The sequence below is a fragment of the Crocodylus porosus genome, unplaced genomic scaffold, assembly GCF_001723895.1.
Source record: "Crocodylus porosus isolate Cpor-Errol unplaced genomic scaffold, CroPor_comp1, whole genome shotgun sequence".
Classification (NCBI taxonomy): domain Eukaryota; kingdom Metazoa; phylum Chordata; order Crocodylia; family Crocodylidae; genus Crocodylus; species Crocodylus porosus.
This window is the reverse complement of record NW_017728950.1, coordinates 13,336,535-13,359,268: the sequence shown is the minus strand read 5'-3', so window position 1 is coordinate 13,359,268 and position 22,734 is coordinate 13,336,535. Positions and strand designations below refer to the sequence as shown.

The window sequence follows — 22,734 nt, the reverse complement described above, 5'->3', positions numbered from 1 at the left end:
TTTAAAGAGCTATTTTGCTGTTTTGAAATGTTATCCTTTGATTAAACCCCCCCCCCCCCAAAAAAAAAAGGTCAAACAAACAGACAAAGAACAATTATCATCATAATTTATGTGTCTAGGACAACTGTGATAAATCCTACATCATTGCAGGATGTTACCTTCCTGAACTAACAGCAGCATCACTCTGCAAGTATAGAAAAAAAGAGTCAATTTTCAGTGTAAACAAGCTTTCTCAGTAATCAAAGTTGTGGGAAAAGAGACAAAAGTCTCTTTTGGTCCTAACTGAACTTTTCTGTCAGTTTGTATCTAGACGTTGTACATGTAAGAGGTCCCAAATGTCAGGCACATTATTTCTTTGCTCAAGTAGAAATATCAAGAACAATCTTCAGGAGTCAGCTCATTATAGTGACTATAAGGAAGCATAGAATGACAATGGTTATACTATTTATGGACAATCATCTACTTTAGTTATGATTACCATGATTGTAAGTGTAAATTGAGTCTTTAAATGCACAGTTGGCCAAGTAGATGCAGACTTCACCATTTGAATCTACTATATGTAGTCTACATGCACAGTGCTTTTATTAGAATAGATACGTTTGTACTGGCAATTCTACAGAGCTAGAGCGCCTGTAAACACCAGGAGGTCCTGGCTTAGAGTATAGTAAAATAATAATTTTATACCCTTTGCACCCATTACAAAAATTTCAAATGTAAGTAGTGAAAACTGACAAAGGTTTTAATCAGAAGGTAAGAAACAAACAAGAAAAGCTTAAAGTAATTTTGAAGAAACTGAAATCTAGTACTTATTATCCAGAATCAGTGAAGTTATCTGTAGCTTTTCTGCATACCTTTTCTGTCTTTCCAACTCATTGTTAATCCAACTGTTTATATGGCAAGTAAAAATCAGCATTGTCCAGATGTCGTAGTGTTAAAGGCAAAAACAAGGAAGGACAATTTGTCTTGCATATACATGCAGAGAAGGAAAACTGCTGATGAGATGGAGAGAGTAGCAAGAAAACAAATTAAAAGCTCTCCACAAGGCAAAACTGTTCTAAAAATATTTTAAAGGAAATCTCTTTTATATAATATTTTTCTCCTAGCTATCCTGGGAGAAAATACTAGTCTTGAGTTATAGACCCCTTCAGAACTGGTGTCCTGTTGCAATGGACTCATTGCATCTAATTTTGAGTTATGCAAAAACAAAAATGTGCAGGCTAAGCAAAACTAGAATGTGATACTGCAGCCAGCAGTTCCTTTGGAGTCCTGGGGTTAGCCACAGTGTAGTAATAAAACCACAGAGTACTAGTAAAAACAGTTACAAAGCCAGAGCTGTATAACAAACAAAAAATGGTGTTCACTGACATTTCAGGCTTGAGTTTGAAAAGGTCAGATGTGCAATGGTGCATGAAAAACGTGCATGCAATTGCTTGCCTAATTTATTTCCCCAATTACTATGATTGTATGTGTAAATCAGGTTTTCTGTATGCATGTATTCAGCTAAATGCATACTTCACCATTTGCACCTGCAGATACCTAGCTGACATGCAGTCACTTTAACTGAATACACAGGTTTACAATGGTGTGCCTGACTCAAAAAATCAGGGGCCCGACAACACTGGCATTTGACCTGTTCACACCAGCTGAGGATATGGCATATGTCAAAAAGAATAATAATGGGGTAATAATTGTTATTGCTTTACAAAGTGAAATGGTTTTGGAGCCTAGAATATGAAGAAGAGGCAGCAAGGGAGAAGTATGAACTGGAAGAAGTGACATTGCAGGAACTAGGGGCCAGACACTTGACATGTTTTCCAATAACTGGTATGCAACATTCTACTGAAATGGCTTTTTCATTAGTGCTGGAGTCTGGGTCTTCTCTATCCTCACTTGTTACACCTTAGAACTCAAGGGCTACAAATATCAATGCACCTGGTAGTCAAAGCTTACACACACTTGACAGTAAAATACCTGTATACACATAACAAAATGAGTTCTGCAGTTGTTTCAGCTCTTCTGCTCAAAAGATAATACTGCCTGAAACTACTGGTTGTGATGTATGGAAATAGTCTAATACAATCTTAAAAGTAGCTTCTGCAAATAGAAGAAAAATTGTATTTTTCTCTAGCCAGTCTTTGCAATTGAGGTTTCCCCACAGGTTTTGAATGGGGAAAAAAACGCAGCTGTTTTATTCTGGGAAAAAATATGGCTACTGTTTCTGAGCCCAAGCTGCGTTTAAATTTAAGATGTGTTTTGCACGTGCTAAATATAGTTGCCTCCCCAGTTACAACTCCCAAACTTGCATTTGTGCAGCTAGTTACACTATCTCCAAATCCCTGTTTGCACAGGCACCTGTGAGCATTCACACGTCATGACCATGCAGGTGTATTACTGAAGGCCTACAGAAAGTTTGGAGCCAAAGGCTAGGTTCTTCACAAGGCTAAGACTGCTTTCCATACTGCAGGCAGTACAAGCATTCAGTGCTGAACTCGCTGAGTAGCTAATAGCTTAAAGCTATTATCTGTGTCTGGTTGCATGCCACTCATACCAGCCCAGTCTTTTGTAATGCAGACATATTGGAGGCACACCTGCAATTATAATGGTCAAAACAAGACCATTTTCTGGCTTCAATGAATTATTATTTTTTGCAAAGGTACAGATTTTGCAGGTGGATAGAAAATGTCCACCCATCTTGGTACATGCTAATGGTTAGGACCCTCTGAGGTGGGAGATGTGGGTTTGAAGCCCTTCGGTCATAGCCCTGTGTGATCACCACCAACAGGACAACTCAGCCAACCTGAGCTTCTGACAACCTCAAGGATCATGGGGAAGGGAAGGAAGGTTTAAACATGGTTCACAGCTACCTTTCTCTTTCTGTGGAACTTATTTGGTCCCTAATGTCTAATAAAAAGGAGCTGCTTCCTTATTAATTTTTGAACCTCTTAAGTATTATTTTGATGTTATGCAAAATACTGTGTAAAACCCACAAAATCAGCTCTGGACTTGGGATTTTAATTCTGCTTTTGTAAAGTGAGTCTCACATGACATTCTGTAAGAAAGAGCTCAGTTCACAGCCATGTGATTAAAACAGCTTCCCACCCCCTCTAACAAAACATTGTATGGAGCTTGCTTTACAAAAGCAACATTAAAATCCTGGGTTTTGCTACAGTAGGTAAAAATCACTTAGTGTGATTAACCACTTTCTGAATGACCAGCCAGAGCAGGAGAGTTGAGTAAATTAGAGGAAATCACTACAGTTATTTCCTTCCTAAATCGGAGGCCTGGTGTGGAAGTATTGAGGGAGCAGTTACAGGTGGGATCTAAGCCATAAAAATACAGTGCAGAACTCAGGAGACACTAGAAGAATGGGACAATAAGGCAAACTGGAAGAGTGTGCAAGAGAATAAACAGCTGTTCAAGAATTAATTTAATGTCTTTATAGCGATCTGCAGCATGGTGAAAATGGTCTCTCTGCTGGATTTGTGCAAACAGTTCAGTTTTTCTTTCTTGTATCAGTCATGAAGCACTCTCCAAATGTCACAGAGAAGGCCCAACTTTCAAGTACCCTTGCCACAATTTTAAGAACTCTGCAAGGAAGTTTTTTCTCACCCTAAAACAGTGGTTTTCAGTCTGTGGTCTTTGGACCCCTGGGGGTCTACAGTCTATATCTAAGGGGTCCACAAAAGATGACTGTGATCCATCAAAAGTATGTGAATACTCACACTTACAATTCAGAAGTGTCCGCAGATCCATTCAAAATTGTCAGAGGGGTCAACATCTCCATTCACATTTTTAGGGGTCTGCAAATGAGAAAAAGTTGCAAACCACTGCCCTAGAACATTATGTCATTAGTGGCCTTCTATGTAGTGCTGAGAGTACTCTCAGGGCTAATGAAAGTGCTGAACAGCAACTAGAACTGGATGGGTGGGGAAGTTTAAAAAATGCTTACTTAAAATAGATATTGAACCAAAAATGAGAAAAAACCTATAACGTATTTTCCAAATTAGAGCACACATGGGTAGGTTAGCCACTTTATCTTAGGGTCTAGCTTCCCTTTCATGTCATGACTGATTCCAAACTGTGGTTGGGTAGATTTGCTCACCACAGCACAGCCTGCTTCAGAGAACTAGAAGCCATTCTTTCACCCCAGCGTCATCTTTTACCATGCTGTGCCACTGTGAGTCATCAAGAGGCAATGATCCAATAAAGGTCATATTGCTAAAAGAAAAAAAAGCTTAGGCTGAAAAACTGCATTTTAAATTTGGGGAGTTTCACCCCAACCTTTCAAACTCTGCCTAGGCAGAATATTCATGTTCACTGAAGCTTTTCACGTTCACTGAAGCTTCAGATGGGGCTTTTGGCACAGATATTAAGGATATAAGATGAAATGTCATCATTTAATAATTAATGCCATTCTAATCCCCATCCCCTAACTTCAGTGCAGAGAATATAACATAAACAACACGGAACTCCTTAAAATGCAGTGCTTGCCATGGCACTGTATCATGGGATGAGAAAGTGAATACCCCATATCAAATAAAGAGGTGTGGGAGCTCTTTTATAGCAGATAAGCCAGACAAATCACTTTAATCATTCTGTGCTTCCTGTTCAGTCCTTCTAACCAAAATGTACTACCTGGCATAAACAGAGGTAATATCATTAAACTCAATAAAGATATGCTGATTTACACCAGCTTAGAATATGGTCCATCTTTTGAAATGATAATAAATATGAGCACCTTGATTTGGGTGGGTCCCTCCTTATAGGTTAGGGAATGGTCTAATGTGACTTCTTGTTAAGTTGGGATGTGCTCATAGCGAAAGATGTGGTTGCCTACTTTGATATTCAGCATGTTTTTGGCTTGATGATGGTTCACATGGAAGACCGATGATCATGATTTATTGATGCTCCTCCCTGAACTCACGCCTTTCAAACAACCTTCTCTCCGACCCCCCCATGCCACTGGCCTGGAATAAAGCAGAGGCACTAGGACTGGTACCCCCTACTGTTTTGGGGGGCTTATCAGTCTGTGTTACATTGAGTAGGATCATAAATCTGGGTAATTGTCAACAGACTGGCCCATCCTTCAAGATCACATTGCTTTCCTGAGACAGGTCATCATGTTTACCTGGATCCACTTGATACAAACCCTAACCTAACCTGACCCCGATATACATGGAAAGCTTTTTCAAGCCTCACAGCCAACATTTATTGGTAACCAACCAACAAATCTTCACATCTTTGCTGGTGATCTCAGCACTGTTTGGCAGAGCATCTATGAATGAGCACCACTGCAGGTAAGGTGCAGAGAGAAATGGGCCCTGACACTTAGGGTTCCCAGGCTTCCCAGGTCCCAGAGCAGGGGGACCTAGGCATCTGGGTTTTTCCATTTGGGAGGCACAACATTGACATTCCTTGCCATGGTCAGTGCTAGGTTGTAAGCAGATGTGTAGGTTCTGACCCTGGGCAGAGGAAAGAGTCCAGGCAGGGGACATACCAGAGGTCCCTCGGTGCCTCTCTTGCCTGTGGACTCTACTTTTCCAGGGCCAGGAACACGCCTTGAAGGTCCAAGAATGAGGTGTATTAATGGTCAACTACTCTCCAAGAGAGGTTGCATGTGCCACTATGGAGCTGAGAGAGATGCCCCTGAATAACATCAGGTCCACCTCTCACAGGGAGACAAGTGTCCTTCCAGGTTGGAATGGTGGGGTGCTGCCTACCCCCTCACACCATGGAGAGCCCCTCTCTAGGGACTCTTCCCTAAGGTGACACACTCAAGAGTCCCATGGGGCAGGGGAGAGGGCCCTGGATAGTGGCCATGGAGGAATGCATCATAGTATGCATTGATTGGGGGATGCTGGGGGGCAGGGAAGGGCCCAGAACAGGAGATTTGGCACATGGGAGCTGCCGACCTGAGGCCTGAAGAGCCAGAAAAGCCTCTTGCAGGGTCCACTCTGGGGAGCAGCAGTATAGAAGAGACAGGATACCAAGCTGTCCAAGACTTGATGACAAGGCTGGCATTGACTCAGCCCACCTTCCAAGGCTAACTTGTTATACCCAGTCACTGGAAGTTGCCATTACGGATGCAGGGCCCTGAAGAGAACAGGGGGTAGGGAAAGCATCCCACCAGCCCACCAGGCCGGGCCACTGTGGGCCCAGGTCCCACTGTGGGGAATGGCAGCCCCCTGGGTTCTGGTCCAAGTTCAGGAGTGGGCAATGTTTCACAGTTTTTCTTGATTACACCCCCCAAAAGTTTGGCAACTGCAACATTTAATTAAACCAAGGGGCATTAGTTTATCTCATGGCCATAAATGACTGGGGGCTCCCGAGACTGGGGGCGGAGGGGAAGGCACCATTTGTAGGTGCAGTATCGGTGGTGAGCAGAGACTGCCTGCAGTCACCACTGGTAGCATTGGCAGCGGGGGCAGGGAGGGAGTGGTGAGCACCGAGTGTGGACTGCTAGCAGGTGCCAGCAGCAGCAAGCAGCAACTGCTCACAGACGCCGGTGATGGTGGGGGGCAGGTGAGCAGGGACTGCTTGCAGATGCCAGCAGCAGCGGTGAGTGGCAACCACCTACAGATGCTTGGTGTCAACAGCGAGTGGGGGGGCAGGTGGCGAGTGGTGACTGCCCACAGACACTGGCATCAGCATCAGCCAATCTCAGGGGGGTGCAAGTGACCCCCCGTGCCCCCTCCCCCCATGTGTCACCTATGTTCATGGCATTCCCCTTGCTGGCTGAAGGTTTTGTGTTTGTTAAATTGAACCTCCCATGGCTGCCTATCCTCCTCCCCCCTCAACGGCATAACCACCTGATGCAGGCAGAGGCTTTCCCCACTCTCTCCATGTTAACAGAAAAGAAGGTTCCAAGTTTGAGAGTGGGAATCATTGCAGTTTTAATTTAACAAACACACTAAGAGTTTGGCAGTTTGAACATTTGATTAAAACAAGGCACATCTCTTCCTTGTGCCACTTTCATCTGCAACCCAGTGTGTACCCCCTGGGGGTATGTGGATGGAAAGAGGAAGAGGGATGGTGCTAGGACAGCCTACACTGAGGGCAGTGGTGCCTATAATGTAGGGCCAAAGGAGCCCGGGGCAGCAGACCAATGGCTTGGTGCTAGGGTGTCAGCTTGAAGCCCTCAGGCCCTACTCATCTGAGGAGGGCTCCTGGTCTATGTGGGGGAGGAGGCATTTGGCCAGGACTCTGGACAACCTGCTGTGGTTCAGGGCTGGGGCCACATACTTTGATGGGGGACTTGCCTTCTCCCCTATCCTTCTACCACATGGGCTTACTGTGCCAGGCCCAGTCTGTAGTTGAAGTGCTCCTTTTGACAATCCAGCTACCCCCATAGGGCTTTATAAGCTTTGTCAGGAGGGGGTAGGCCAGGTCCCGAACAAGGATTGTGGGGGGCAATGATGAAATTGGGGACCCTGGGAGTATGCCGGCTCTCCATCATCCTAGGATAGAGAGTTGTGCAGGATGTGGGTATCATCCTCATCAGCCGTGTAAAAGTTGGTGGCTCAGTCATGCCCTGGATGCCTGGGTTCTGTGTGTGTCGGTGGTGTGTATGTCATAGATGCCTGGGTTCTGTGTGCGTGTTCCCCAGACACCTGGGTTCTGTGTGTGTGTTTGTGAGAGAGAGAGAGTGTCCAGGATGTGTGGGTTGTGTGGGGTATCCAGGTAGACAGCTGTGATGTCTCAAGCCACGGGGTGCCCAGGTGGGCAGCCAATCAGGGGTGGCTTGACCATTTGGTTCTGTTTGGGAGTCTTTGGCTGCACCGGGATCCTTCCTGTTGGGCACACTGGGAAGCATGCTAGAGCCCCGCCCCCCCGCTGTGCTTGGGCCATGTAGGCAGGCTCTGGGCTTCACCTAATATGTATTTTGCTTCTTCCCAGCTGAAATGGGGGTGCTTAAAGCTTGAAAGCTACAGCACATGCACTGCAGGCTTCGTCAACACCTGTACTTAGTCCATGCATCTTCCTGTTCCATAGGACAGTATTTCAGTTTTGAGTACGACAATCATAATTGCTCCTCATCTTCCTGGGATCTGCTCTTTTTTTCTTATTCTACTACAGTCACAGTGCACTACTCATCATGCTCCTTAGCCACCCAGCCAGCTGAATTTCCTAACTTACCTATAACATTTTTAACTATAACAAATCCATGGAGTTGTTCTCAGCAGGCTAGTTAAATTAAACATAGTACGTATAAACATAAAATAGCAGAGATGTTTGTTGTGTAAGTAACAAGGTCACTGGCTGTTCAGCTGTAGGAGCAAACTCGATTAAGACTGGTGATAATCTTTAGAAAGATAGTAATTTATCTCCATTTGAAGAGTATTATCTTTGTTCTACAGCTATCACAGAGAGCAAGGTTAGCAAATACTCAGCAATGAATTTTTGAAAGCTTTAGTCAGATCTCAGTTTCTTAAACTCTTCCAAAGGGCTGTCAAAGGCTGCGAAATAAAGTGTCAAATACATACACAGACTTACTTAATGGCCTTTATCTGAGAAAGTGGTTTATGATTCATACAGTCACTACCTTTACTTAAGCAATTTCTCTTTGCTCCATAGTGAAGACAATCTTGTGGCATTGCACATGTGGGAGAGATTAGCCCCGAAGACTGATCTTACTGAAACAAGAAGTTATGAGATTCAAAACATTCAGAGAGATGATGTACAGCACACCATGATTGTCTTTTATTACTAATCACTGTGAATTTCCAATACATTATGTGTGTGCATAATTATAAAACCATGCTATGAAGAAAGGAATCCTGCTTACAAAACATATTTACAGTAATTACGTTTTAAATAAATGGCCAACTTATAGGATCATTCATAAATTTAAGTAAGAGTGTGTGTTTGCTGTTCAAAGATTGTTTGCACAGTGATTGCATGACAGCAAGTTCTCCACAAATACATAATAATAATAATACACATGCTCATGAAGCTCAGTGTCCACAAAATCTATGGAAAGCCTTTAAATCTTCTAAAGTATGTAGTCTGCTTTTCTGGAGGAATGATGCATCTGAAGCTTTTTTTAGGACATTTATCATAGCCTTTTTATTTTTCTTATTTTTTGACAACATCACCCTTAATTTAAGAAAAGCCCTAGCATGAAAAGCAGAACCAGCTCACAAATACTGCACATTTCTTCAATCACATGCACATTACAGTGTCTACTTAACTGCACTGTGATCAAATGTTCTTGAATCATATTAGGAGTATATCATGGATCTGGGGGAATGTAGTAAAAGTGGGTCAGAGCTTACTATGTAAAGAGACAATTTCACATGAAAAACCATGAAATTAAGCAGAAAGATTTAATCTGAAGCTGAACACGATTCCTCCTATCTCACTGCTACTTGCCTTTTGCATCTTGTTCCTCTTCTTTTACGTTCTTGAGAATCCAGATATCAGCCTATGGATGGCATTTTACTAGTGATGGCAACTGATCCATTGGTAGGCTTTGGATCCAGGTGCTGCAGCAGCTTTGCAGATGCCACTGGGTCCGAGGATTGCAGTATTGAGAGTCTGCCCAAGCCATCTTATACTCTGAGACAGCATTTTCCTCTGGCTCACTTTTGATTGACAATTCCATTACAGATACCTTGTGGAATTACTGGGAAAGGATTACGGACAGAAGGAAAAAAGAAAGGTTAACACACATGGTACATGTATACCCACACAGCAAGGATCAAGCTTGTGAAATGAAAGGTAGATGTAATAACACTGTATTTAATTTACATTGCCTGCAAATCAGGGATCTACATCTGCAGAGAAGCTCAAAATAAAAAAAAAGGCTTGCACTACAATACAAATTAAACACATACACACATACACATGCAGAGCATACATATTGCTAAATGCAGACGAAATATATATTACACATATATACTGTACATGTTGGCAAATGCAGAAATAAAGAGAAAGAAGGAGCTGTTAGGGCTAGACTTTCATACTGGGGTTTTTTGGGGTGGGGAGGGGGCTGTTTTTTGTTTTGTTTTGTTTTTTGTCTGTTACTGCTATGGTTTTTGGCAGGAAGAATGTGATTCCTTTCAAATATTTTGACCCAAGCCATAATAATAACAGCTAACAAATGAGACAACGGGAACAGAGGAAGATTACATTAGTTTTGTGCTTGACCTTACCTCCACCCTATTAGCTTTCCAAAATCCTGTTGACTGAAGTTCACATTTAATATAAGGGAAGTCTTACAATTATTGCAGCATGAGTTATCTCAGGCACTTTAGCCTTCATGCGTAACAGCCATTTTTCTTTAAAAAGTAAAAATATCACAAACAAAGCCATAAAACATTTTAATGATATTTAAAACAAGAGGAAAGGGGAATGAGAGATAAGCACTAGGAGACAGAATAACACACTTTCTTGTATACAACATACCCTGAAAATAATATACACCTTATTTTTGAATGGCATAATGAAGAAAAAAAAAATCTTCTTGTAGTAAGCAACTAGCAGCAGCTAGGTAGGTGAGCCTGTTCTTTGTTCTGCTCCCTGTGGATCCCTGCAGATTTTACTTTTGGTTTCACCCAGTAAGTGGCAGATGCTCTTACCATATTTCTTGCATAATAATTCACACTCCAATTTCTAGCAGCTGGTCATGAGGGGAAAGGTGGGTGTTATATGTGAGAAAATATGGTATTTCCCCTGAAGAGCAGGTTTCCGGTTCAAATCAAACTTCCATGAACAGTGACCAAAAGTTGTTACTATATAAGAACTCTTCATTGACCTATATGAAATGAATTGGTGGCTGTCATTCCAGTTCTTATGGACACATTTGCACACAGCACAAAAACAATATTACATTGGTTTTGGTCCAGCAGAGAGGACACAGGTAATAGAGGAATGCAAATTACTCTGTCCTTTAGGGCAGGGGTGTGAAACATATAGAGCACAGATTCTCTCTACCCAGTGTGCTGGGCTATTGGTGGGCATTGGAAACTGCGGGCATGGTCTGCCACAGAATCTAGGGCTCTTTAGCCCATCTGGGCATGGCCATCAGCAGGTCCGGATCACCACTACTGCCCCTGGAATACCCGAGACCTGTTGCAATTACCTCACCACAGCCAGACCCCTCACCACTGCCACTACTGTTCATTGTGGCCACTGTGGCAGCCCTCATGCCTTGGCTGAATCTGGCCTACAAGAAGCTCTGTGGTCCAGATTTGGCTCAGGGCCCCAGGTGAGTTTGACACCCCTTGCTTGAAAACTACTCCCAGACCAGGATCAGCTGAGAAAAGATGAGAAAGTTTGTACTTCCAAGTACTACATTATTCTAATTTCTTTAAACAGCTGATTAACTCTCTTGGAATGTCCTTGCACAAAGTTTTGCAAATTAAGTTACTTAAAACATGGATATTTGCAATAAGATATACTTGTAAAATATGTGCAGATGTGCAAACATACATTTACTTCGACATGCAAATCTGAAAGCTGCACATTCACAAGGGCATCTTGCCTGTTCACACTGCCCATTTCTTTGCACAGTTAGTTGCACTTGTGAATGTGTAGTTAAAGATGTACAGTAATGTGTAAAAGATTTGCTAGCTAGCTTAGGTGCTGGTACCTTTAAAATTTGTCCAGGGTGTTAATCCTGCTGAGCACTGAGACCTCAGTCATCAAAAAAGGAGGAATGGTTTCTATGCTAGTACAGAATATGCTCTGAAAGCTGAGACATTTGCTTCTGTTTTTTTTGCTGCTGACAAGGGGCAAGTATAATTTTGGGGTCATAGCTAACCCATAACTCTGTTGTCCCTGTCTCTAAGCCACCCTGTCATCCAGCTAGTTCCAACCAATGCAATCTTCCCTAAAGGAGAACAGAAAGTGGTACAGATCATTCTGTGTGCTTTACAACATATGCACTGTTCTAGTACCTGGAAGTTTTGCTTGCCCTTGTGGGAGAAGATTCACAGACCAGCCCGTGAGCCTTACTTTAATGCTGATGATGCAGCTGAAGTGGAGTTTCTCTTATGGAATGCCAGTGTCTTTCTGACCCTAAGTGCCCATAAGGTTGGGAATAGACAACACCTTTATTCCTCCATAAAAACATTTTTGGTGACACAAAGGCCAAGCAAACAGATGTTCAGACCACTTGTCACACCACAAATAGTTACCATAACTAAGGCAGTATCATTTTGTGCCATTCTTAATGATGGACATCTGTTTATGTTGTGGTGCGAGAGCACAGGCAGCTCAGAGCTGCTTGCACTCACCAGCTGCCCTGGGCAGGTGCTCTGGGGGTCTGGGGGACCCAATCTTGTGCATCCAGGGAATTCCTGGTGTGTGCCTCCAGAAGCAGGGGAAGTTGGGGTTTCCTTGCATACTGACATGAGTCCCTAGGCTCTCTGGGGTGCATCTTGGTAAGCAGGGAAAGTCAGGCAGGTACTCCAAGGGCTTGAGGCTCCTAATACCGCACAGGAATTCCCAGGGTGCACAGGACCAGTTCCCTCAAGCCCTGGGAGAATATGTTGCCCATTGTTTCTCAGTATCAAAGAGTGTGACAATGGGCAATGTATGTTTTGCCCAGTGAAGCAAATCAGCTGTGTCAGGACACATCCTGGCACAGCTGATCTGCTCCATTTGGCAACATCTATTTCTACCCCAAGCGACCCAACTGATCTGCATCTATGAGTACCTTGGGAGATTGTCTTGCATATATTATCTGTTTAGTTTGCTAGATTTAGGGAGAGTTAAGGGAAGGATAATCTACCTATTGGACCATGTATAAAACTTAAACAGTTCGAGAGTTGGATAGTGTATTTCTTTATAAGAAGTATTCAATTTACTTTTAACCTTTGTTTTGACTCCTTATGCTGTTTATGACTATACTTTCCAGTAATGCTCATCTGTCACCCTGAAGCCTTAAGAAAAGTTAAACTCTCGGAACTGCTGGCTATGCATGCCCATTCTGGTAAGACCATCAGGGTGATATTTTGAGACTTCAGCAGCTGGGGAAATGCCATCTGGAAACATGGAAGTTATTGATTAGTTAGCTGATTTTCTCCCTGGCTTACAAATTATCACCCTAATTTATCTTTTGTCTCTTTTCCAACAACAACAAAAAATATCCCCTCTAATGTCATCCATTTGGAGTTCTAATGTTTGTATCCTTGCTTCCTTAGAGTACTGTGTGCAATTGTACTCAAGGACAGGATGCAGCCCTTTTGTGCACATTCTTAGGAAATTGCAAAGCACCACTAATTGATCCAGTTTCCACTATACTGACAATACATCAAACCCGGACAATACTACAAATCAGGTCAGTGCTACTCCAAGCTATAAACCTAGGCTGCTCAAAAACCTTGTGTAATGTTGCCTAGTGGAACAGACTTTGTAAGTTTGCAAGTTCCCCTCAGCTTCTTGAGTGCAGTAATTGCAAGATAAGCAAGGATCATTTGATAACCTCTCTTTCTCTTTTAAATAATTATTACTGTTAGAGGGAAAGAAAAAGATGCTTTAGAGTATCAAATAGGGTTGAGTCCATCTCTCTTCATATATGCTTTCATTATATTTATTAGGCCTGTGCAAGTAGGCTGCTATTCAATCTGGCTTCGCATCCAGCCGCTTCAGATGTCAGTGATCTGATCCAGAGCTCTCGATTGGTTTCCTGCTTTATTCTGGCTGAAGTGTCTCCGAAGCTTTGGAGCTGCCTCGGAGATCTGGCCATGGGGTATAATGGGGAATCAATGAACTATCTATAACGGTTGTTTTTACTGCAACATTGGAACTACACCCCAAATTCTTGAAAGCAAAACTCATGTCATGTGTATGTGTTACACCACAGGGGGGTGAAAACTGCAGGAGTAGTAGCCCCTGCTGAGGCCATGAAGCTTGCCAAGTTTCAAGAAGACAGGTTTAGCGGTTTGGGGGAAACTGTACTTCAGACAAAACTTGTGACATGGGTGACAGTGTGTGTATTAAGGCGCAGCAGGATGAAAGCTGCAGGCCTGCTAGCCCCCACTGAGGCTATGAGGCCTGCCACCTGTCAAGGAGATAGGTGCAGGGGCTTCTGGGTTCTGCTGACAGGCAAAACTCGTGACATGGGTGCTTGTGCAACTGACTGTGTCTGTCTCTGTCAAAGCCGTTCAGAAGCTCTGAACCTCTTCAGGAAGCCTAAAGAAGCCAGTGCTTCGATCCAGACATGCTGCTTTGGATGCCAAAACGTACGAAACTTCTCCGGATCCGAAGCATGGTCCAAAGCTTCGCACAGCCCTAATATTTATGTGTTTTTCTATTGAACTCAGGTGCACGAGACTATTTTGGAGGCAGGGAGGATTATCTCCACTTTACAGGTAAGAAAACTAAGGCCCAGAATGGGTTAGTGACTTTCTCAAGATCATGTAAGTAGCTGTGACAATAGGAACGGGACTCCAGATTTCTCACTTGCTAGTCTAATGTCCTCTATATAAACTACCTTTACTGTGTACAAAGGAAGATGTTATTATTACATCTACCATCACTATGACCAACACCACCAGATGGGTCTATGTATTTGATGAATACATCACATTACCTGTATAATAATAATATTGAATAGCAAAAAAGCAAAGACTATATTAACAGAGAAGGAGAAAACAGAATGAGAAACAATGGAACTATATGCTTTAAAACTTGTTCTATAAAATAAGTGATCTTTTATCTCAAATGTCCAGAATTTCTCTCTCTACAACTGGGGTATATTTTATTCAATAATATTTCCTCAATGTACTTTTGTTGTGCTTTCTTCCCATGATGAGAAGAGAAAAATAATTTAAAACTGGGATGGGCCCCAATCCAGTAGCCCCTACTGAGACAACATTACTTCTAGCTTATAAGATCTGTAGTTCCCTAACTATAGGAATAAAACTTACTGCAATTTTACTGCATATTTACTACAAGATACAAGGGGAGAAAAAGAAAAAAAAGTTATATTGTTGTGTTAACAGTTTTGTTTGGGATATAGAACTTCATACCTTTTCCTCCAACAAATATAGTAATTAGAGCAATTTTTTTATTAAGAATGAATCAATGCCATTGTTGAGTGGAAAGGTTTTAATGGGCATTTGGTTTAAAGAAAGAATCTCTGAAAAGAATTGGTCAACTGCCAGAAGCTGTTTGCAATGACAAATAGCTCACAATGAATTGTTTAGAAAGAAAGCACCACTTTTTGTTTAGAAAACAAATCTGCATGCCAGCTAGACTAACTTGACTACTAAAAATGTTGTGATCTAAGATCATTAATACAATGTTAGTTTGTCTTCCTGAGTTTGCATCTTTCAGGTCTCGAAATAGTAGCCAAAGGCAATCTGAAACTCCCCTAACTGGGTCCCATTTGTAGAGGAGCAAGATATTTTGCCAAGTCTTTCATGTGTATTTTTACTGTCATTCTTCTCCCCCTACCTTTGTTCAGGCTATAACCTGAAAGTATCTATTTGTAATGATTTGCAGATGTTTTTGTGAACTCTAATGCATGTGTTTGATCTTTTAAATTTGGAAAGCTATTGTTTGGAGCTGCAAAGCATCTTTATTGAATGTCTCTTTCAAACCATTCATGAATAAAAGAAACAATCTGGTGGTCTCTATCCAGTCTCAACTGTTAAGAAACAACCGTTTAAAACATTATTTCAGTATTTCACACAGCAGTCATTTCATGAGAAATACTATAAATGGGGATGGCTTCTAACTACCAGAGCTGGTTTGCGCAATGTTTGCTGAGTCCAATCAAACTGGTCTGGCACTTACAAAGGATTATAATCAACTTTCTCCACAGAGTAAAATAGGAGTCTCTGTCCAGTTATGTAACACTGTGCAACACTTTTCGCATGTCTGAGCAGGAACAATTTCTGAGAGGCCACGTTCCATGTTTAGTGCATTTATCATCATGTCAGTCTAAAAATAACATATGTTTACTTATTCTTTAAAGACCAAATGCTTCCATACATGTAATTATTTCACTTCAACAAAGCTGCTGTTGAAAAGAAAAGTTATATTTTGTTCACTGATGTGCATGTGTTGTGGGGAACTCCCTCTGATTCAGTCTTTGTCATTTTAGATTGCATTTCATGCAACAACTGCATAAATTGTGGCATTACAAATTGAAGATTATGAAACACCAGGGATGTCAAACATATGGCCCCATGGAGCCACTGTATCCAGCCTAACTGAGCTACTGATGGGCAATGGAAGTTGGGGCCACTACCCCTGGACTCGCTGTCTTGGACCCCTTGTAATTGCTGCTGGACCTATTGCCACCACAGCTGCTAGGCCCAAGGTGAGTTTGACATTGCTGTGATGAGGATGAGAAAATGAGGATGATTTATATGTTATAATCATATTAATATCTCATTTTCATCACAGGGGAAAATGCTATTTTAACCAAATATCATTTTAACTTTTAAATAAATACCTTATTTCAAAGTCCTACACATCATGGTAAATATTAAACAACAGATTCACCACTACAACTTGTTAAACAACCTATCCAGTAAAAGAAGAGAAAACTTGCTCATTCAGGCTGAAATGATTGCCATGTGAATCTGTTGGCTTTTGCTTTATGGGAGGTGTAATGGGATAAGACAATAAAGCATCAAAGTCCCTGCTTTTTTCTGGGTAGAAATGTGAATTTGATATTAGTTTCCAGACAGTAAATCTGTTTAAGGATAGTAAAAGGGGAAAAAAATAGGGGACCAATGAGTATGATTAATTTGCCACAAAGGAGGCCAGATGAGTCAGCCCTTTACTCATTGTTATCAGCAAATCAATGACCTCAGTTATCATTTGCCCTTTAAATGTTTTCTTTGGGTTTTTTTAAATCTTCCTATTCAGTTTTTTTATGTGCAACTCTGCAGACAATGGAATGTGTGTAACTCATAGGCCAGTGAGACTCCCAAGCTAATGCAGGTCTAATTCTGCAGGTATTATAGTTCCTGGAGGGCTTTGTCTGTCTTCAGAATACGGGACAATGACCTATTTTTTTTCTTTTGGTCCCTCTTGCTCTTTTTAAACTTAAAACAGAAACAGACATCAGATGGGACACATTTAAGTGACCATGCCAAGACTTTCCTTTCCTTTGTAGTGTTATGCTATGTATAGCAGGCCCACTACGTACTATTCCAATATGCAATCTCCTTTTTTTTTTCCAAAGAAGTAGTACCAATAATTTGGGTGCAGACTTGATTGCTTTCTTTATACGGAATTTTTTTTTTGGAAAGCCAAATGGGCTTTTTGTTTACCTTTCCTTTCCTAGCAGAAAATGGATGCTTGTTTCCTATTTGCTCTGACATATTAGTTTCACTGATGATGAAGTTTATACTCTGAATGAGATTTAGACTGAAGATTGTTTTCCATTGAACTGTTACTTTTTCATGCTAGTATCCTTCTCTCTCTCTCTCTTCTTCACCTCCCCCTCTCCATCATGGTTCATCTAGGAACACTTGCAACACATACAAAAGAAGTGGGAAGGGTTTCTTTTTCCTAGTCTTGTAATTATCATAATGTTTCCTGAGAGATTTGGTTATCCAGCTGACCACCCCCAGATGGTGAAACTGTGGCCTGTGGGGCTGGTGTAGCTACTGGAGTTGCTTTGTTGTCACTGCTCCAGAACTGAAGGGATAAAACACCACCCCTGCATCTCCATTTCCACTGCTGAATTTGGTGTGTTGGGTCACTGTTGGGTACTCAGATTGACAGAAGCAGCAGCATTTACCTCCTGGATTCCAGAGCCCTGCCAATACGGTCACTCTGGAAGCCAAGCTGACAAGTCACTGCCTGCCACTTTAAGGGAAGAAAACAGGCAGCAGGCAGGTGCCTGATTAGGATAGCTGTTTTGGCCTAGTGATATAAGCTGGGCTGCAGTTTGTAGCAGGAAGGAAGGAGATACCATCAGGTTGAGAGGCTGGTCTGGGAATATCAGGAGGTATGGGCAGGGGCCCTGGGGTGGAGGTGACCCCTTTGTCCTGGGTAAGACATAAAAGTGCAGCCTGCCAGGAAGGGTGATCTGGTGGGGCTCCTAGTGGCATGGGAGCCCCCAGGAAATGCCAGGCCAGTTACCTCCCTGGGGAAAGGCGGGTTGGGGTGCTTTATAATCCCAGTCCAAGATCCCTGGTGGTGTTCTAATGAGCAGGGAGAGCCCAGGGCTCATTAAGAAGCCCTGAGGCAGACCCCAGGCCAAAGGAGGGACCTGAGGTCACGGTCAGGTGGTAGGGTAAAGCCTGGTGATGAGTAATGAGAGAGAAGAGTGACGATTAGAGCGGCCCTGTGAATGTGGGCAAGTGAGGAGACCCAGTGGAGGCATAGTGGCCTGGTGAGGGGCCAGGAGCAAAACAGGCCTATAGTTGTAGAATTGCTCAGTCAGTGCTGAGGGGAGGGTAGCAGGCTGCACCGGGGCTGACCGAGGCGAGGAGAGCTAAGCCCGAAACCAGGAGAGATCAGGTGGGATGAGTGTGGCCCTGAGAGAGGGCAGTATGAAAGAGGCTGGGTGAGAGCCAGTGGAGTAAATGGGATCCTAGTAAGAGAGAGGTGGCATGTGAGTGGCCCTCCAGGGCTGTTGTGAAAAGTTACAACGCTGTGCCCAGTTTGCTCCAGCCATAGGCCGGAGAAGTAACACCAGAGTAACGTCTGTGAGGCATGGGACCCATGGAAAGGAGGTTGGAGCAGGTATTAGGCCCTTGTTAGCAGGTAGCCTCCCACCCTAGTAACAACTCTCATATTTTTCCATCAAGGTGTGGCAGGAAAGCGAAGCGGGCAGTTACCCCAGGAACAGGGCAACTGGTGGACACCTGATGATGAGGCCACCCAGTTACACACCAGAGATGGTTGTCTGGCCTGTGGGACCAAATGAGCTTATATCTCTGACTGCATATTTATTCAGAGGTTCTGAAATATTGAAAATAAAAGAAAAAGTAAAAATGCCTGACCTCTATTAAAAAAAAACCCAAAATGAACAAACCCAAGATACTTTCTGGACACACATGCAGTGTTTAATTGATAGAACATACCAGTGCATGTACAAAGTAACTCTGCTACAAACTGAGACTAGAGCTGGCTCTATTTTATAACATCAAAGAATGAAGGTGTCACAAGACATGTAACTTTTATTTAGGATTTTTCTGTGTAGTAAAAGCAATTAAAACGAATATTTTTAGTAACAAGCAGATTCAGACTGACATGGGTAGGCTATATATAAAGAACAGGTTTATACGGAATCCAGATATAGCAGAACTCATTGTGTTACAAGATGTATTAGTTATCATGATTTTTATATCTGAGTAAAATTTAGATTTTTCAGCAGAAATTATCCTTTTGGGGTAAACTCTACTTCCTTTATGGCTTTCACAGCCTTTGTCAGCCTGACAAAGAACCTGTGATTTCTTTGCTGGGGGAAAGGGCTTGGAGAATTGGAAAAACATGAACATTCCTCAAAAAATGGGGAAGAATTCAGAAAGAAACCCATGAGTACATGAAACTTAACTTATCACCTTTTCTTGTCCAATGGAAGTATTAAGTTGACGCGAGAGGCAATTTAGGTCAGCTTCTTTTAGTGCATTTTCCTCTCCTTTCTTTGAGTAATAATCTCCTTTCCTGCAGCTGAATATTGGCAAGGAGGGAGCAACAGTAAAATAGAGGGCTCTGGTCTATGTAAATATTATTTCTCTGCCTATTTTTTTTTTTTTTACTAGCACTGACAGACCCAGCTATAAACAGTTTTGTGCAAGCTTTCTAATTTGGTCCATCACAACTTCACAGCAAGTTAAACAGGTCTTTGTGACTAGGGTAGATAAGCATGACAGAGAAAGAGACTCTATAAACAGAGACAGAAAAAAAATACAAGTTCATATCTGGGTCAGTGAACAATTGCTGGTGTCTGGGAAACAATGTCAATGAACAGCCACGCTTAATGTTGCTTAAAAAAAAATAAAGTGCTAAAGGCCTGATCTAGCTCACACTGAAAGCAGGAGTCTTTCTGTTCATTTAAAGGGACTTGGATAGGCCCCTACTCCAAATTATGACTGTCTAAATATATTCTGTAAATCTAGCTATGTATTAGTATCTTGGAACACTAGATAAATCATCATAACAAAGTATATTTGGAATAAAACTATAAAGAAATTAATTGACAGGGAAGTTAAGTGAACTTGCTATTCTACCTGTTACTAAAGACAGAATTTTTATGTGGTGTATGCTGCTTATTCATTCTTAACCTTCCATTGAAATAATTAGATGCAGAGAAAAAATAGAATATGTAGAGCTATATTTTCAAAGCCTAGCAGGTGCTTCTGGAAAAAAAACCCCAATGACAACATATGCATAATGTCACATACCAAAGCACTGAACTAGCAAATATAACACGTGAACATCTGAAAATTGCTCATACAAAAGTTTGAGCTTCTGTAGGTATCTATGGATGCAGTATATTGAGGATGCTGGTATGCTGGACATTAAATACATGGACTTAATCCAAACTCTTCTTCCTCATCCTTTCTCCAATACACATATAATCAGAAAGGTACTGAAAAAGTGGTTCTACTGACCAAGGAAAGTAGACTGAGATCCTTTCCAGTGCTAAGACTGTGCTGCACAGTGGCTTCAAGAACATTTATACCAGGAGAGGGGCTTGTAACTCAGCTGAGGACAGCAAGAAATTCAAATTCTCAGAAGCTACTGCAGATGAAGGCAGATGCAATTAAGTAGGTTGCTGGTGTTCTGTGGCTTTTGTTTTGCCAATACAGAACTCCTATCTACACTTTGTGATGAGATAGAGTACTTGTCCCTTAGTATCATTATTTGTTAAATATGATTCAGCACATAACATGTTTATTAATGTCAACCCAGCACACACTATTTCCCTTAGATTTTCCAGAGTGTAAAGCTTCATATTAAGGAAGACACAGTTCTAAAAACTGTATCTAAATAAATGTCTTGTGAACTGGCTGGGTATCCCTGACAACTAGTTTACCTCCTTTGCTCCTGAACTTACGGATACACTCTTTGGATGCCTGCACCAATGACTTTTCTTCAGTGTTGTTTTCCTGACAAAGTTCAAAATAACATTACCAGTGAAAGTGTCATCAGCACTATCACTGATGATCCATGTACTGCTGGTAAAACTTCAGCTGTTATGCCATTTATAACTCTATACTCTCCTTGTATATTTAGTACACTAATAATGATGAAAGTAGTTATTATGCATTGGTACTTCCGAAGTTTGATAAAAAATCACTATCTGGAAGAAAGTCAGTGATGGACATTGGCTCTAGCTCATTATTCTGATAAATACTTGGCATATTGGCCAATAAAAAAACACATTGTTCATGTCAATGCATAGCATCGCATTGACTGACATGTAAATTATTTGTCAGAATAGCAAACTAGAGCTGTCAATCAGTCTTAGATTTGTGTCTCCTTGTACTGCTTTCATGTGTCCCCATAGTCTATTGAGCCACATGGCAGATTACTAGAAGTTTATTGACAAATTGGAACATACTCTCAATTTCAAAACATATGCAAACACCCTTTCAGGAGCAGAAGTTTAAAATGGGTGATTGAGTTTGTTCTTATCTGATAGTTTGCAGAAAACCCTGCTCATATACCATTATGCAAATACAATTGATGATTGTTGAGGTTTTTAACATGGTACAATTAAGGATAAGTCTACACAGCGCAGTGCCTATAGCTTGTTTAAAATTGGTTTGGGTACTAGAAACAGCATAGTTGAATTAACATGGTGCCTTATCCAGCTAATTAACTCTGCTGAAAAGCAAGGTAAGTTAGCCCAGGTGAAGTGCCACATTAACATGGCTAGACTTGCAATACTGAAGTTAGCTTTTTCAAGTGCGTTTTGGCAGTCTTGTAAGAAAAAAGACAAAAGTCATTTATACACATGAGCTGGGAGCGGGAGGGGAGTGGGGAGGGCAGAGCCGCTCTAATTTAAGTGTCCAGAGCATCACATGTATCAGTATCCCTGCACTGAAAAATGGTGGCGGGGTGCTCTAACTAAAGCTCGTCCAATGAGCTTTAGTTAAAGCACCCCTGCCACCATTTTTCAGTGCAGGGACACTGATATATATGATGCTGGAGTCTACCGGAGCACGGTAATTACTACAACTCCAGCAGACTTAATTAATCAAGTCTATAACTACAGAGCATCAAAGCAGCCTCACTGCACATGTATACGCGCCCAATGAGAATAAATTATCCTGCTGGTGGTAGAGGTAGGCTACCAATAATAGGACTGAGACACAGTAGGATAGCGTAGACATCCTATTAGATGAAAGTGGCAATAAGCACATGATTTATACAGACAGGGTGCGGGGGTGCACCGAACTGAAAGTAAAGCGCTGTTTCCCCCCCACACACACATTTGTAAGCAGCCTCTGGCCATGTTCACATGAGTGGAAATGTGTAGTTTGTGGTACCTCAAAACCTTCTGAGGCTCCACAAAACATATGAGACACACGTGGATCTGTTTGCTGCACCTTATATTTGCAATGCGGTGCACATTGATCTGTTCATGGTGCTGCATATTTGCAGCGTGCTCATAAAATTAGATATGGGAAAATCCCAATAACTAAAAACAATGGAGAAAAAAAATGAGGCTTTGCATATGGTTGCAGTGTGTGCTGCCTGAAACTGGAGCCTGGCTGGCCAGAGCTATGTTCTGGCTGCTGGTCAGGCTCCACATGCCTGGATTACTGCTGCTGCAGCCATAAGCAGAAGGAGAAAATATTATTT

The 22,734-nt window shown here is 42.0% G+C and overlaps 1 long non-coding RNA gene across 1 annotated transcript in view; it reads left to right on the top strand.

Moving 5' to 3' along the window:
* Positions 1-22,734, top strand: part of LOC109323432 — a 38,990-nt gene that overhangs the window by 10,280 nt on the left and 5,976 nt on the right. Inside the window, exon 2 of the long non-coding RNA XR_002104667.1 lies at positions 13,149-13,285. This is a non-coding gene — a long non-coding RNA (uncharacterized LOC109323432). The remainder of the gene's footprint in view (positions 1-13,148; positions 13,286-22,734) is intronic.